The sequence below is a fragment of the Heptranchias perlo genome, chromosome 17 (genome assembly GCF_035084215.1).
Source record: "Heptranchias perlo isolate sHepPer1 chromosome 17, sHepPer1.hap1, whole genome shotgun sequence".
NCBI classification, from domain to species: Eukaryota; Metazoa; Chordata; class Chondrichthyes; order Hexanchiformes; family Hexanchidae; genus Heptranchias; species Heptranchias perlo.
This window is the reverse complement of record NC_090341.1, coordinates 27316645-27329790: the sequence shown is the minus strand read 5'-3', so window position 1 is coordinate 27329790 and position 13146 is coordinate 27316645. Positions and strand designations below refer to the sequence as shown.

The window sequence follows — 13146 nt, the reverse complement described above, 5'->3', positions numbered from 1 at the left end:
AAGGTGGTAAGGGGAAGCAAAATTTTATGTTTTGGAATCGGGAAGGGGGAGTCCTAACCTATTCTTGCACCAGTGGCCTCAGGAGCCTTGTTCATCCAGTGTTTCTTCCTGCCCCTGTACTGAAAGCTGAAAGGACGGAATCTGATAACTGAGTGCACTCCACCCAAACCCCGCCTCTGAGAGCAGCGCAACGAACTGTACATTTCAGACGCTGCGCACTCCCAGTTCGTGATCAGACCCGCCCTCCCCGACCTTTGATCAGGGGAAAAGTACAACCAGGGCGTTGGCGCCGAAATATATTACAGCTTGTATCTACTAGTAACTAATTAAATGAATTAGCCAGAGAAAGAGGACTGGCGGATATAGACCCAGAGGAAGAAAGAGACAGGCTTTATCAACATTAGATAGCCAGAGAGTGACAGAAAGGGAGAGAGAGACACACACACACAAGATAGTCACAAGGAGAGACTGAACCGACAGGCAGATAACCAGAGAGAGAGAGAGACAGCAGACACCCAAGAGAGAATAACAGACAGGCAGCATGCAGCCAGAGAGAGAATGGCAAACAGGCAACAGACAGGCGGCAGGGATCCAGAGAGGCAGAGAGCCAGGGAGAGAAAATGACAGACAGCAAAGAGGCAGAGAGTATGGGACAGCAGCGAAAAAGATAAACGGACAGATGGAGTTAATCTGAACAGCGAATTTTAATTTAAAAATCAAGCAAATCCTTCTTTGCATTGGAGAAGTCACTTTTATTATTTATTAAATTAAATCTAAGGATTGGTTCTATTGGTATTCAGCACGTTCATGAAGTAAGTGGTTTATCGATGATAGTTGAACTGACAAATTAATTACTTAAATCTGTGTTGAAATCTAGTCAGACTTTATTAACTAGAAGTATACAGAATTATCCCAGAGACGTCATAATACTTCTACCCACTCAGTGCTTACTAGGAGCAGTAGTTGTTGTCTTCTTTTGCTAGATCTGCATAAAAATAACAGTACACATATATCGATCGGCGTACACGGTGTATTTTGTGACATTTTTACTATCAGAATAATGTTGTAAGACTTCCACTGGATTGCAAATAACGCTTCTTATAAGAATGAGAATTTCAGTACAGAGTGTCTGGAGAAGGAGAGATTATTTGTAATGATTAATGTCTATAAAAATTGATCCAATTTATTTTACAACCAACCCATTGAGACATATCACTAGGGGGCGCTTCATAGAAGATCGGATGAGCACTTGCACTTTTAACAGGTCAACACTTCAGTTTACGAAGAAATCCCTCATTAATTTAAATGAATAGCAAATTTTATGAAGTTATGGTTGAGGTTTTAAACATACCATGGCTTTAATTGTTCAGTTAATTTTGTGCGAACTGAGATGAATTTTAGTCCTGAGGAATTAAACACTCTTTTTGCAGTGTCGCATCAGGTACTTTCAGGTCAAGTACAGCGTGATTAAATGCAAAGTAAAGCTCCCTCTATCCTGCTGTAACAACATGCTGGGTTACTGATGGTAGCAGCACCCCCACCCCCGCCCCGCCACTGACAGACAACTTCGCCCCAGCCCGTGATTTCAGAATTTCTTCCACCCGGCAGTAGCACACAAACCTCCATCCCTCAATGTCCACCCATCATTTGGTGGTACTGTTGCTCGTTTTTTTCTTGGCCACCACTGGCAAATGAAGAGGAAAGAACGTGTGTCTGAGTGATAAGTGTCGGCTAATTTTAAATTTAAAAAACCCTTTTAATTGGCCCTCTTTATAAGCGACCAAGAATAAGAATTCGGCCGTATCTGTTGGGGGAAGTTTCCTCAACGTTGTATATAGCATTGTGTCGGATTGAAGTGTAGCCTAAAATGAGTATTATTCCAGCCGTTTGGTTCAGTCAGTGCTGTGGGATAGGGAAAGGTTTGTTGACCTCAGTGGTGCCTCCAACCTTCTAATTAGAAAGCGCCCCCCGCCCCTGTTCCGCACCGAGCAGTAGTTTCCTGCTGGTGGCGTTGATGAGGAAGACCATCGGAAGCCTAATGACAACATAATACCATCAGCCGGTTTAACAAAAACACTGATGCTACCAATAGTCCTCGTTATTGCCAGCAGGAAACCCTTCCTAATGTGCATTCATTCCCATCACAGGAAAGTCCCATCTACTCTTCCCTGCACTGGTTACATTTTTTTACCCTAATGAGCTCCCTGACTGAGAGTGTCCAATTAGTGGGATTCATGTATATTTGTTGGGGATTTCGTTTTCTGGTTTCCCATGTATTATGAACTAGATTGCGACTTGCTAACACATTTCACTCAGGATTCTAAGCAGTCTACAGAGTAAGGAGACTTTTATCCAATAGTGTGAGCTTCATTGAATTTCAGGTCCTCAGACATACTTTGTAACCCAGGACATTACATGACCTGATGACCGAATTCCAACCCCCCAAGCCACGTGCACTGTCTGATACTACCGACATTATTCAATGTGTATATAGCGATAATCTCAGTATTAAGTATCATATCATTATACCGGTATACTTTAAAGCAGAGCATTAACATTTAAGTCCATTCTAATAAACATGTTACTTTACTTCCTTTCGAGTCAGATTACCACGTTAGTAATTGCTTTCTGTCGCTGTTATTTTAGGTCGGTAACGCAAACCATTGTACAAACTCACCTCCAAGAAACAACTCTTTTTGAACACCGCAAATTCATATTTCCCGAAGAGACCGATTTTATTTAACAAAATACAATTGATTTTATCGCTGTTTGCCTTGATTTTTTTTTAAACCCTGACAGACTCTCGCGCCAACCTCTTTCCAAAAACAAACTGAAACATTGGGGTGTCGGTTATAATGTTACTGAGTCAGATCCAAGTTCTTTCATGTAGCAATCTCATAACACGTGCCCAATTCTTGGTGTAAAAACAGGCGACAGGGGACTGACTACTGGTCCCTGCTTTACCAATCTTTATTATTCCGATTCCTTATCTGTTGTTATCTGGCAAAATTAATTCACTCTTGCAAAAACAATAAAATAAAACTAACTTTCCTTTCACACGATTGTAATGAGAACTTGCATCACTCTTCAACTCCCTCGTCAGTAGTTTTACTGCTCGCAGCAGCTTTCCCATTACATTCTTTTCTTTCTATAAAATGAGAACGTTTCCCATTACTTGTTCACATATTGTTATAAATCATTATGTCACCATCTGAAGTGAACCAGAAATCCGAGAATTCTCTGGCGATCGACACTGCAGATTGTTCTCAAAAGAGTCAGAAAAATAACTCACTGTAAGTAAAACTTACCCAGAGCTTGGACCAACTGAAACTGACAAACTATCTGTTTCCTTTTTGTTTGCGCTGCACAGGTCTACCGGCAAACTGGGATCTTTCTGCGCCGAACTCCTTTGAATTTCCTTGAAAGAAAGCGCTTCGCTCTTTTTAAACAGGATGGTCTAAATCAACAAGGACCTGGAGCTGATTTAAGTTCTGATCCCCCACACCGCCAGCTCGTCTTTTAAAACATTACGTAATGCCATCGCTACGTTCATTCATTTAACAGGACCAAAAAAAAATTAACCCCTTCCTTCCATTGTCCTATACCCGATGGAAGCAAATATTGTAGACTTACAATGACACAAATAAACTCGTGCAACAGCAACGCACTTAAAATAGGGCTCACTTTTTGAGCACAATAATTCCGAAATCCCATTACCAGCATATTCTAAGTACAATTAATTGAATGTCAATGCCTGTATAATTCTAAAAGATTACACATTCGCCAAAAGCTTTAACGGATCATTTTGAATCAATAAAATATAGAAGTTATCAATCGATATCCCTAGTTCCGGTTTTATAGATGACTATGTGGAATCGGGAAGAGAGTTGTGGTTACAGAATTCCAGAGGGGACTTTGGGTAAGTTTATTGGGCAAAACACCCTCAGCCCCAGCACCCTCCCCATCACTTAGAAGAGATTCAGATATCAGCTGCTAAGAACACTGTTCCTTGGTTTTGGTGAAATAGTTGACCTTTTATATACAAAAATACAACGTTCTAACACACTTCACAAACAGTAAATAATGTATCATTCGGATTTTTAAACAATTTGTGTGTGGGGGGGGGGCGCATTTTCGATGAGATTGTGAGAAATGCTTTAAAGCCTAAAAAAAAGTAAGATTCGTGTTAGGTTCTCGTGAAACAGGCTATCCGGAACATAACTGGGGCTTGGGGATCAGTTTCTCAGGATGTCCCTAAGCACCTCACAGACTGACCCCTTGTCCCAAACCCCCAACAACATTCCTTTCGCTCACTAGCTCAGAGCAAACGATGCTTTCACCAATAACAGAGACAGGACTGTTTGTTTTTCTTGCTGAAACTGACACGATTTTCAGCCCGACACCATTTGATGGTTTAAATGTATTTTTCCTCAGATCTCAATTTCATGTTTTGTTTAACAACTGCACTGCATGGCGAGAAGCTTTTATTGATTAAAATGTACTTAACCATATGGTCAACAAAACACAAAGCTGGTGAAGCAATTCAGTGCTGATGTTATGTGACTGTTAAACATAAGAATAAAGTGTAGGGGGATGGGGTGTAAAGCAGTCCTGCGTGATAGCTGGTGGATAATGTAATTATTGCTTGTGATGTGGAAGCCCCAGGGCCGAGGCCCTCATTCCCAGCGTGTACTCTGCGGGATTTGGCAGCTCCTGGAGAAGCGCTTGTACCGCGGGACCATGAGTGAGGGGCACTTCACATAGAGCAGGGGGAGCAGGCAGCATGAAGTCATCGCAGTTATTAGATTAGAGTATCGTGGAGTTGCTGACATATTGGAGTGTTACACGCGAGTCGGTTCTCATGGTTACAGTTACAATAAATTCAATTGAAGCCCGTAGGGCAAAGAGCTGTGTTTAATATTTGATTATATTAATCGCCAGTGATGTTAAAAGAATCATGGTCTTGGTTTAAAGTTAGCATTAAATGACTTTTTGTTTTACAGATTAGAATGTGGGAACACTTTCAATACCCAGTTTTGAACATTCCGCAACTTTTATTACCTTTTAGACACGCGATTATTATTTAAAAATCCATTCTGTGCGATATATTTATAAACAACACTTATAAAAAGGTATCGTGCAGGTATGTTAAACTATGAATCATTTTTTACAAAACTTACGCTTTAAGGAATTTATCCATTTATTTAGTACAGCATTTTAATATTCTTCGGCGAACCACTCAGAACTGTAAGAGTCAAAATCAGGAGCCTGGGAATTCATTGCTGTGGCATTATATACATATATATACATCAGGTACAATAGATCGTTACCTCGTTAAATGTTAACAGAATGTAATAACTGCACGCTGCATCATTTGTAACTGTGTTTAATAACTGTTTGTCTGCTGAGAGGCAATAACAAGACCCTATTACTATATAGATATAGCTCATACATATAACTATCATGTGTGATTGTCATGGGAACATTATGTCATTGGCATGTCTGGTTTTACTTAAGAGCGTTTCCTTTCTGACGCCGGCGAAGTTATCTGGCCTGTAAAAGTTAGATTAGATCTATTACGAGGATGTTACTTTTATCGAAATAGTTTCATTTGGGCTCGTCTTAAATTTCATGTTCATTATTTTCATAGCGGAAGGCACCAAGAATGTCCACTTTATTAGGATGGGAAATATTTGTGAAAAAAATCTTTATACAGCGGTTTTGATCGAATTTGGTTTATCATAGTACGGTACAGCACAGAAGGAGGCCACTCAGCCCATCGTGCCTGTGCAGGCTCTTTGAAAGAGCTATCCAATTAGTCCCACTCCCCTGCTTTTTCCCCATAGCCGTGTAATTTTTTTCCCTTCAAGTATTCAATTCCCTTTTGAAAGTTACTATTGAATCTGCTTCCACTACCCTTTCAGATCATAACTAGCTGTGTAAAAAAAATGTTTCCTCATGTCACCTTGTCTCTTTTGCCAATCACCTTAAATCTGTGTCCTCTGGTTACTGACCCTTCTGCCACTGGAAACAGTTTCTCCTTATTTACTCTATCAAAACCATTCATGATTTTGGATACCTCTATCAAATCCTTTTAACCTTCTCTGCTCTAAGGAGAACAACCCCACGTTCTCCAGTCTCTCCACATAGCTGAAGTCCCAAATCCTTGATACCATTCTAGAAAATCTCTTCTGCACCCTCTCTAAGGCCTTGCCATCCTTCCTAAAGTGTGGTGTCCAGAATTGAACACAGCACTCCAGCTGAGACCTAACCAGTGTTTTAAAATGGTTTAGCATAACTTCCTTGCTTTTGTCCTCTATGCCTCTATTTATAAAGCCATGGATCCCCATATGCCTTTTTAACAGCCTTCTCTCAACTTGTCCTGTCACCTTCAGATTTTTGTATGTACACCCCCAGGTCTCTCAGTTCCAGCACCTCTTTTAAAATTGTACCATTTAGTTTATATTGCCTCTCCTCATTCTTCCGACCAAAATGAATCACTTCACACTTCTCTGCGTTAAGTTTCATCTGACATGTGTCTGCCCATTTCACTAGTCTGTCCACGTCCTCCTGAAGTCTGTTACTATCCTCCACATTGGTTACTACATTTCCGAGTTTTGTGTCATCTGCAAACTTTGAAATTATACCCTGTATACCCAAGTCCAGGTCATTAATATATATTAAAAAGGGCAGTGATCCCAATACCGACCCCTGGGGAACACCACTGTATACTTCCCTCCAGTCTGAAAAACAACTGTTCACCACTACTCTCTGCTTTCTGTCCCTTAGCCAATTTTGTATCCACGCTGCCACTGTCCCTTTAATCCCATGGGCTTTAATTTTGCTAACAAGTCTATTATGTTGTACTTTATCAAATGCTTTTTGAAAGTCCATATACACAACATCAACCGCACTACCCTCATCAACCCTCTCCATTACTTCATCAAAGAACTCAATCAAGTTAGTCAAACACGATTTTCCTTCAACAAATCCGTGCTGACTTTCATTTATTAGCCCATACTTTTCCAAGTGCCAATTAATTTTGCCCCGAATTTATGTCTCTAAAAGTTACCCCATTACGTTAGGGTGACTGGCCTGTAATTGCCAGGTTTATCCCTCTCCCCTTTTTTAAACAGGGGTGTAACATTTACAATCTTCCAGTCTTCTGATACCACTCCCATATCTAAGGAGGATTGGAAGATCGTGGCCAGAGCCTCTGCAATTTCCACCCTTACTTCCCTTCAGTAACCTAGGATGCATCCCATCTGGACTGGGCAACTTTGGCTCCATGTGACATAAATAAGTTAGTTTAATTTCATACATGTGTGCACACTGATTATTTTTACATCGATCTGTACCATAAAAATAATTTGAGAAAGATAATGTAGAATCCACTGATTACCATCCTTAGGTATGTATAGTCAAACCCACATAATTATATCCTAATAACGATGTTGAGAACCTTCTTTATAAAAGTTCAGTTGCCGAATCCTGTTCGCAAGCCCGTGTTCAGTGGGTCTGAGCATTTTAACATTAGGCATTAGTCAAGTGGCTCGCCTTCGCTGTGCCATTAACCCAGCCCTCTCACATGAACTTTTTAAAAAAATTTGTTCATGGGACGTGGGCGTCGCTGGCGAGGCCAGCATTTATTGCCCATCCTTAATTGCCCTTGAGAAGGTGGTGGTGAGCCGCCTTCTTGAACTGCTGCGTACATCAAGTACATCCCTTCGTACAAAGAGGATCGCATAAACATCGAAGGATGGAGAAATGGATACATGGAGAAAGGAAGGAAACTTCTGGGAAGTTCAGATTTGTTAAATAAACGTACTGAAAGTTAATTGTATCATACAAATATATCAACAGAGATCAGTATTTGCACAGTTTACACTGATTTAAAGAAGGCATTCCAAAATCTAACATAGTGTGAACAAGGTAGAATTTGCCAAGAAACAGTATGTTTTTATTAACATTTATGTTTGAAAGAGAATTTATGTAAATTCCACCTAAAATAGTCAATTTGCATATCGTACTCATTTATTTATCAATTCGACCGAGAAATAATCATACATTTTTACAAGATTAGGAACAAAATATGCTGTGTATCCAGAAGGAATTTAACACTGGATTAACTATATTTAGAGTATAGAGCATTATAAACCAAAAAAAGACACAGACATTTTTATGCTTAAATAAGGATATTGTATGTGTTATGTTTGGATCAGCAGTTCCATACAATAGGAAGTAGTTTGGGTCATTGGATTTCTGCAGGATGGGAGTGAATGAGAATTGATTTTGTCCATTGGAATTCTATGCAATAGGAATGGATGGGAAGTGATTTGGTTCAATGCAACTTTTTACATTGGGAACAAATGGTGAGTGGTTTTGTTCATTGAAATTCCATGATTGGTTAAGAACTGTGCTTGAATTCCATATACACCATCTAGAAGGCATGGAAGAATCTGATTCTGATAGAAGGAATTCCTGATATAAGCAAATTGTTACAAAGTAACTACTTTAAAATATATATGTATTTAGCATACTTAGTTAATGAAGTTACGTACAAGTCTGGTTAGAATAATCGAATCATAGAATCTTACAGCACAGAAGGAGGCCATTCAGCCAGTCGTGTCTGTGCTGGTTCTTTGAAAGAGTTGTCCAATTTAGTCCAATACCCCAGCTTTTTCCTCATAACCCTGAAAATTAGTCCTCTTCAAGTACATGTACAATTGCCTTTTGAAAGTTCCTATGGAATCTGCTTCCATCTCCCCTTCAGGTAGTACGTTCCAGATCTTAACAACCCTCTGTGTGAAGAAATGTCTCCTCATTTTCCCTCTATTTCTTTTGCCAATTATTTTAAATCTATGACCTCTGGTTACCGACCCACTTGCCAGATGAAACAGTTTCTTGCTACTTGCCCTATCAAAGCCCCTCATAATTTTGAATATCTCTATTAGGTCTTCCCTTAACCTTCTCTGCTGTAAGGAGAACAATCCCAGCTTCTCCAATCTCTCTACATAACTGAAATCCCTCATCCCTGGTATCATCCTGGTAAACCTCCACTGTACCCTCTCCAAGGCCTTGACATCCTTCCTAAAGTGTGGTGCCCAGAATTGTACACAAAACTCCAGCTGAGACCTAACCAGTGGTTTGTAAAGGTTTAGCATGACTTCCTTGTTTTTGTATTGAATGCCCCTTTTTACAAACCCAAGTGTCCCAATCGCTTTCTTAACCGCCCTATCAACTTGCCCTGTCACCTTAAAAGATTTATGAATATACTCCTCCAGGTCCCTCTGCTGTTGCATCCCCCTCAAAATAATACCATTTAGATTATACTGCCTCTCCATGTTGTTCCTCCCAAAGTGCATCACTTCACAGTTATCCGCATTAAATTGCATCTACCATGTGTCTGCCCATTTCACCAATCCGTCCATGTCCTCCTGAGGTCTGCTACTATCCTGCTCACTATTTACTATGTTGTCAAATTTGTATCATCAGCAAACTTCAAAATTTTAAAAAAAATTTTTTATTCGTTCACGGGATGTGGGCGTCGCTGGCAAGGCCGGCATTTATTGCCCATCCCTAATTGCCCTCGAGAAGGTGGTGGTGAGCCACCTTCTTGAACCGCTGCAGTCCGTGTGGTGACGGTTCTCCCACAGTGCTGTTAGGAAGGGAGTTCCAGGATTTTGACCCAGCGACAATGAAGGAACGGCGATATATTTCCAAGTCAGGATGGTGTGTGACTTGGAGGGGAACGTGCAGGTGGTGTTGTTCCCATGTGGTGTTGTTCCCATGCGCCTGCTGCCCTTGTCCTTCTAGGTGGTAGAGGTCGCGGGTTTGGGAGGTGCTGTCGAAGAAGCCTTGGCGAGTTGCTGCAGTGCATCCTGTGGATGGTGCACACTGCAGCCACAGTGCGCCGGTGGTGAATGTTTAGGGTGGTGGATGGGGTGCCAATCAAGCGGGCTGCTTTATCTTGGATGGTACTCCCTATATTCAAATCCAGGTCATTTATATATAGCAAGAAAACCAATGGTCCAAAACTGACCCCTGGGGGACCGCTCTGCATGCTTCTTTCCAGTCAGAAAAACATTCATTTGTCTACGCTCTGTCTCCTCTCCCTTCGCCACTTATGTACCCAAGTTACCACCATCCCTTTAATCCCATGTACTTCTATTTTCTGAATAAGTCTGTTATGTGATACTTTATCAAATGTCTTTTGTCAGATGTCATATGTACATCTACTACACTACCTTCATCAGCCCTCTCTGTTACTTCATCAAAGAACTCAATCAGGTTTGTCAGACACGATTTGCCATTAACAAATTCGTGCTGGCTGTCCCTTATTAACCCATGCTTCTCCATGTGAGAATTAATTTTGTCCTTGACAATGGTCTCTAGTAGTTTTCCCACCACTGATGTTAGACTGATTGGTCTATAGTTACCAGGTTTATCCCTCTCCCCTTTTTTGAACAGGGGTATAACATTTGGAATCCTCCAGTCCTCTGGCACCACTCCCATATCCAAGGAGGATCGAAAGATTGTGGTCAGAGCTTCTGCTGTCTCCACCCTTGCTTCCCTTAGCAACCTAGGATGCATCTCATCTGGACCGGGTGACTTATTAACTTTTAAGTTATGCCAACCAATTTAGCACTTCCTTTCTACCTATTTTTATCCTATCCAATATCTCTACTCCCTCCTCCTTTAAAGTGACATTAATGTCATCTTCTTCTTTTGTGAAGATAGATGCAAAGTACTCATTCAGTACCTCAGTCATGCCCTCTGCCTCCACAAGAAGATTTCCTTTTTTGTCCCTAATTGGCCCCACCATTCCTTTAACTATCCTTTTACTTTTTATATGTTTACAAAAGATTTTTGGTTTCCCTTATGTTACCTGCTAATCTTTTCTCATATTCTCTCTTTGCCCTTCTTATATCCTTTTTCAATTTCCCCCTGCACTCTCTGTATTCTGTACCTGACATTTGTCATATAAACCTCTTTTTTCTGAATTACTTTAAACTCTATTTCTTTTGTCATCCAGGGAGTTTTAGCTTTTGATGCCCTATCTTTCCGCCTTATGGGAATATGCTTGGTTTGTACCTGAACTATCTCCGCCTTGATGGCCTGCCATTGCTCATTTACTGTTTTCTTGGCCAATCTTAGTTTCCAGTCCACCTGTGCTGGATCCCTTCTCAAATTTACTGAAATTGGCTCTCTTCCAGTTAGGTGTTTTCACCTTTGATTTTTCATTGTCCCTTTGCATAACTATTTTAAACCTAATTATATTATGATCACTATTACCCAGATGTTCTCCCACTGAAGGACACTCCACTTGCCCTACTTCATTCCCCAGAACTAGATCCAGCACTGCTTCCTTCCTCATTGGACTGGAAACATATTGATTAAGAAAGTTCTCCTGTACACATTTTAGGAATTCTTCACCCTCCTTGCCCTTTACACTGTTTTTTCCCCAGTCTATATTAGGGTAATTGAAGACACCAGGCTATGACTGCTCTATTATTTTCACATTTCTCTGAATTTTGCCTACAGATTTGTTCCTCCATCTCCTTCTCACTATTTGTGGGTCTATAGTAAACAGCCAGCAGTGTAACAACTCCTTTTCTGTTCCTTAACACTAAAATAGATTCAGTCTTTGAACCCTCTAGTGTATCGTCCCTCTGTAGAACGGTAACATTATCCTCTATCAATACTGCCACCACCACACCACACCCACCACCGCACCCCCCAGCCTTTCTTTTTTCCTTCCCTATCCTTCCTGAATACATTGTAGCCAGGAATGTTAAGTTCCCATTCCTGCCCATGTTTAAGCCAGGTTTCCGTTATAGCCACTGTATCATAATCCCATGTGGCAACTTGTGCCTGCAGCTCATCAACTTTATTTGTAACACTCCTCACATTAACACACGTGCATTCCAACACCATGCTAGCCTGCTTTGCCTTTTTTCCACCATCTGATTCCTGCTCTTTCTACACTATTCTTTGTTCTGTTGCTGTTTGTCCTTCCTAATTTTCTATGCACCTTGTCTCTCCTCTCTGCTGCTTTGTCTGGTTCACCTCCCCCTGCCAAATTAGGTCTGATTATATGCAGCTTTTTAGCCCATGTTAAATGAATATAATTAATTTTAAGTATGTTTCCCTAACAAATATGGAACAAATATTACAAAAAAACAGAAATGGATTTTATTTAATCACACCAGCCATCCTGTGGCCACTTTAGATGAAATTGGTAGATTTGTTCTGTAGACCCACACCCATAAGGAACGGAATTGAGACTGTCCAAGCTGTTCTAAGTAAATCTCATACTATCTCTCTTAAAAAAACACATAGACCTTTATGTAAACCCTTTCTTATAAAGTCATACCCTAGCTCCTCCACAACTGCCCTGTATTAAATAATCTATTATTCTGACTGCTTATTCTTATACTGAATAAAGCAACTTAACTTTTCTTCAGCAAATTAGATGAGATGGAAGGAGCTTAGTCCTTCATGTACACTATCTTTGGACACTGTTTTTCTAATAACATGCATAATATTTATATTAAATAATTAGGAATTACTGTGCACAGTTCTGGTCTCCATATTATAAAAAGGATATAGAGGCACTGGAGAAGCTGCAAAAAAGATTTACAAGGATGATACCAGAACTGAGAGGTTATACCTATCGGGAAAGATTGAACAGACTGGGGCTGTTTTCTCTAGAAAAGAGAGGCTGAGGAGTGACCCGATAAAGGTCTTTAAGATTATGAAAGGGTTTGCTAGGGTAGCCATAGAGAAGATGGTACCACTTGCAGGGGAGTCCAAAACTAGGGGCCATAAATATAAGATAATCACCAATAAATCCAATCGGGAATTCAGGAGAAACTTCTTCACCCAGAGAGTGGTTAGAATGTGGAACTCGCTATCAGAAATAGTGGGGAACCAAGGGGCTAATGAGAATGAGGAACTTAAAGTAATTATTATCAGAAGAGAAAAAGTACTTGAGAAACTAATGGGACTAAAAGCCAATAAATCCCCTGGACCTGATGGCCTACATCCGAGAGTTCTAAAAGGGGTGGCTGCAGACATAGTGGATGCATTGGTTATGATCTTCCAAAATTCCCTAGATTCTAGAACGGTCCCAGTGGATTGGAA

General features: G+C 40.5%; 1 protein-coding gene across 4 annotated transcripts in view; it reads right to left on the bottom strand.

Annotated features, from left to right (window-relative positions):
* The window catches only part of flnbl (filamin B, like), a 153758-nt gene extending 150280 nt beyond the window's left edge, over positions 1 to 3478 (bottom strand). For 2 of the 4 annotated variants that reach the window (XM_067998799.1, XM_067998800.1), the window contains exon 1: positions 3309 to 3478. The gene's annotated coding sequence lies outside the window, so the exon portion shown is untranslated. The remainder of the gene's footprint in view (positions 1 to 3308) is intronic. The other 2 variants (XM_067998801.1, XM_067998802.1) reach the window with 1 other exon arrangement.
* Positions 3479 to 13146: the final 9668 nt, after the last annotated feature.